This window comes from Coregonus clupeaformis, chromosome 34, assembly GCF_020615455.1.
Source record: "Coregonus clupeaformis isolate EN_2021a chromosome 34, ASM2061545v1, whole genome shotgun sequence".
NCBI classification, from domain to species: Eukaryota; Metazoa; Chordata; class Actinopteri; order Salmoniformes; family Salmonidae; genus Coregonus; species Coregonus clupeaformis.
In genome coordinates, this window is record NC_059225.1 from 9,117,680 (window position 1) to 9,122,544 (window position 4,865).

At 41.9% G+C, this 4,865-nt stretch overlaps 1 long non-coding RNA gene across 1 annotated transcript; it reads left to right on the forward strand.

Moving 5' to 3' along the window:
• The first annotated feature begins 2,674 nt into the window (after positions 1-2,674).
• On the forward strand, positions 2,675-3,467 carry LOC121549407. The gene is made up of 3 exons (XR_005996824.1): positions 2,675-2,735; positions 2,848-2,905; positions 3,284-3,467. It is a non-coding gene; the product is annotated as an uncharacterized LOC121549407 (long non-coding RNA).
• The last annotated feature ends 1,398 nt before the right edge of the window (positions 3,468-4,865 follow it).

Genomic DNA, 4,865 nt, shown 5'->3' on the forward strand with positions numbered 1-4,865 from the left:
AATAGTCACGGCCGTGGGAAGTCAGAGGAAGAGAAGCTGGCTATTAAAGGTAAAATGGGCATGTCGGGCACAATCTTAGATTAGATATATACTATATATACAAGAGTATGTGGACACCCCTTCAAATTAGTAGATTTGGTTATTTCAGCCACACCCGTTGCTGACAGGTGTATAAAATCGAGCACACAGCCATGCAATCTCCATACTCAAACACTGGTAGTAGAATGGCCTTACTCAAGAGCTCAGTGACTTTCAACGAGGCACTGTCATAGAATTCCACCTTTCCAACAAGTCAGTTCGTCAAATTTCTGCCCTGCCAGAGCTAACCCGGTCCACTGTAAGTGCTGTTATTGTGAAGTGGAATCTTCTAGGAGCAACAACATCTCAGCCGCGAAGCGGTAAGCCACACAAGCTCAGAAAACGGGACAGCTGAGTGCTGAAGCGCATAGTTCATAAATATCATCTGACCTCAGTTGCAACATTCACTACCGAGTTCCAAACTGCCTCTGGAAGCAACGTCAGCACTATAACTACAGTGGGGAAAAAAAGTATTTAGTCAGCCACCAATTGTGCAAGTTCTCCCACTTAAAAAGATCAGAGAGGCCTGTAATTTTCATCATAGGTACACGTCAACTATGACAGACAAAATGAGAAAAAAATATCCAGAAAATCACATTGTAGGATTTTTTATGAATTTATTTGCAAATTATGGTGGAAAATAAGTATTTGGTCAATAACAAAAGTTGCTCAATACTTTGTTATATACCCTTTGTTGGCAATGACACAGGTCAAACATTTTCTGTAAGTCTTCACAAGGTTTTCACACACTGTTGCTGGTATTTTGGCCCATTCCTCCATGCAGATCTCCTCTAGAGCAGTGATGTTTTGGGGCTGTCGCTGGGCAACGCGGACTTTCAACTCCCTCCAAAGATTTTCTATGGGGTTGAGATCTGGAGACTGGCTAGGCCACTCCAGGACCTTGAAATGCTTCTTACGAAGCCACTCCTTCGTTGCCCGGGCGGTGTGTTTGGGATCATTGTCATGCTGAAAGACCCAGCCACGTTTCATCTTCAATGCCCTTGCTGATGGAAGGAGGTTTTCACTCAAAATCTCACGATACATGGCCCCATTCATTCTTTCCTTTACACGGATCAGTCGTCCTGGTCCCTTTGCAGAAAAACAGCCCCAAAGTATGATGTTTCCACCCCCATGCTTCACATTAGGTATGGTGTTCTTTGGATGCAACTCAGCATTCTTTGTCCTCCAAACACGACGAGTTGAGTTTTTACCAAAAAGTTCTATTTTGGTTTCATCTGACCATATGACATTCTCCCAATCCTCTTCTGGATCATCCAAATGCACTCTAGCAAACTTCAGAAGGGCCTTGACATGTACTGGCTTAAGCAGGGGGACACGTCTGGCACTGCAGCATTTGAGTCCCTGGCGGCGTAGTGTGTTACTGATGGTTGGCTTTGTTACTTTGGTCCCAGCTCTTTGCAGGTCATTCACTAGGTCCCCCCGTGTGGTTCTGGGATTTTTGCTCACCGTTCTTGTGATCATTTTGATCCCACGGGGTGAGATCTTGCGTGGAGCCCCAGATCGAGGGAGATTATCAGTGGTCTTGTATGTCTTCCATTTCCTAATAATTGCTCCCACAGTTGATTTCTTCAAACCAAGCTGCTTACCTATTGCGGATTCAGTCTTCCCAGCCTGGTGCAGGTCTACAATTTTGTTTCTGGTGTCCTTTGACAGCTCTTTGGTCTTGGCCATAGTGGAGTTTGGAGTGTGACTGTTTGAGGTTGTGGACAGGTGTCTTTTATACTGATAACAAGTTCAAATAGGTGCCATTAATACAGGTAATGAGTGGAGGACAGAGGAGCCTCCTAAAGAAGAAGTTACAGGTCTGTGAGAGCCAGAAATCTTGCTTGTTTGTAGGTGACCAAATACTTATTTACCACCATAATTTGCAAATAAATTCATAAAAAATCCTACAATGTGATTTTCAGGAAAAACAATTCTCAATTTGTCTGTCATAGTTGACGTGTACCTATGATGAAAATTACAGGCCTCTCTCATCTTTTTAAGTGGGAGAACTTGCACAATTGGTGGCTGACTAAATACTTTTTTTCCCCACTGTATTTGTGGGTAGCTTCATGAAATGGGTTTCCATGGCCGAGCAGCCGCACACAAGCCTAAGATCAACAAGCGCAATGCCAAGAATCGTCTGGAGTGGTGTAAGGCTCACCGCCATTGGACTCTGGAAAATAGGAAACCGGTTCTCTGGAGTGATGAATCCTGCTTCACCATCTGGCAGTCCGACGGACAAATCCGGGTTTGACGGATGCCAGGAGAACGCTACCTTCCCCAATGCATAGTGCCAACTGTAAAGTTTGGTGGAGGAGGAATAATGGTCTGGAGCTGATTTTCATGGTTCGGGCTAGAACCCTTAGTTCCAGTGAAGGGAAATCTTAATGCTACAGTGGAGGCTGTTATAACAGCAAAGGGGGGACCAACTCCATATTAATGCCCATGATTTTGGAATGAGATGTTTGACGAGCAGATGTCCACATACTTTTGTTCATGTTGTGTACTTTAGTGATCTTTTAGTTAGAAATGATCATAATGTGTGCTGTATTTTCAGGACAAGAAGAGCCTGTTAACCCAATAGTTTTTTGGGTTGCAGCAGGAACTCTGGGGGTCTTTCTGCTTATCATTCTGATCAGTCTTTTTGGATGGTAAAAACTATTCCTGGCATCAATTCAAAACTATTTATTTATGTTGTGTTTGTCCTTTTGCATTTGAAAACCCTCTCAGTGGATTCAGAATACCTTTCTAAATGTCTTCCAGGAGGAGAAACTCTAGGCTCCCCGATGGACTTGAAAGGACGGACAATCCACAGGGACAGGTGGGAATAAGGCTCAACTTTCAAAACACATCTACAAAGTGTATCTAAGCAATTACTGAATTAATGATGAAACTACCCAAAGCCATGAGGTTAACATCATTTTAGAGGAAGATCACGGGGAGATGACCACACTGATAGCAATGCTACGTCTTGTGAGAACATCAAATGATAACAGAATAGCTGTTGGACTTTGACAATGTTTTCTGTAGATTGGAGCTCATTTGTTGTCAAAATGTAATTATTTTCTTCTGTCAGTTTAATTGACATTGTCATTGACATCCCCTCAGTATGTGTTGTGTAACCTGCTGACTTTAGAGTTTTACAAATGACTGAGCTTAGAACTTTACACCTGTTCCTCTCTCTGTGTTCTCTCCACAGAACTCCCCGGTTGGGACGGTGTGTGTTAACCAGACCACAGCCAGAGAGAAACCAGAGGAACCTGCAGAAGACCAGCCTGAAGAGATCCACTATGGTGACATAGACTTCTCCAAACTACGGCCCAAAGAGACCCCAGCTGCAGCCCAGGACAGGAACAGGGTCCAGGGGCAGGAGAGTGAGTACGCTGAAGTTGACTATGAGGTTAAAAAGCATACTGTCAGCTTTAATTCCAAGGTATTTTAATCCATATCGGGTGAACTGTTTAGAAATTACAGCACGTTTTGTACATAGTCACCCCATTTTAGGGGACCAAAAGTATTGGGACAAATTCACTTATGTGTATTAAAGTAGTAAAAAGTGTAGTATTTGGTCCCATATTATCACACAATGACAACATCAAGCTTGTGACTGTTTTGGTTGTGTTTCAGATTATTTTGTGCCCAATAGAAATTAATGGTAAATAATGTATTGTGTCATTTTGCAGTCACTTTTATTGCAAATAAGAATAGAATATGTTTCTAAACACTTCTACTGTACATTAATGTGGATGCTACCACGAGGACGGATAATCCTAAATGAATTGTGAAAAATGATGAGTGAGAAAATATCATACTCCCCCCCCCCAAAATGCTAACCTCCCATGTTATTGCAATGGTGAAAGGTTAGCATGTCTTGGGGGTATGATATTTGTGACTCTCTGAACAAAAGAGAAGAGAAATCATTGATAAAGTCAATCATAAATCAATCTGGATTAATACAAGTTGCAACAGGGAGACAACTTCCAGCATAGAAGCAGAGAAAATGTCTAACTGGCCTCTTGGAGACCGGCCCTTTATATCCTAATCAGACACAAATGTTCTGTCAACACCAGCCTGAGAGGCTTGTAGGAAGTCAAAAGAAAAGGCAGTGGCTTTGTCAGCTACTACAGAATCAGTGTTTCACAGAATACAATAATAATCAGTGTGTCCTCGGTCCTTGGACCTCCAGTCTGGAGTCAAGCACTATCAACAGTTATGAGTTTAATCCATAACATGCAGCATTGATTCTAGTGACCATCATCCCGAGTGTTAGAAACAGAATACTGGAAATCATTTACATTTTAGTCATTTAGCAGACGCTCTTATCCAGAGCGACTTACAGTTAGTGAGTGCATACATTATTTTTATTTTTTCATACTGGCCCCAGTTTTATTGGTCCAACATATTGCATCATTAGATCATAATGATTTTTATTGGAAATAATACAAAAGTGAGAAGAAATGCTAATGAATCTTTCCCCCTGAGCCAACCAGATGTATTTCCTCCACATGGTCCAAGCCAATGGCCATTCAGTAATCCCAGGGACTAGTGAGCAAATAAAAGGATATTGAGGTAACATTCTGCAAGAAATGTTGAAATTAATATGGATATTAAAGCTTGTCATGATTAGATATGATTCTTTGGGCTATAACTTGTAAACATCCAATGCCGTTATACTTCATTGCACGATGTCAGTAAGGTACTGCTAAACACTGATTCTACTCTATCACCTAATATCTACTCATATAGCCACTGACAGTGTGTGGTAGCATGAACTGCATGCA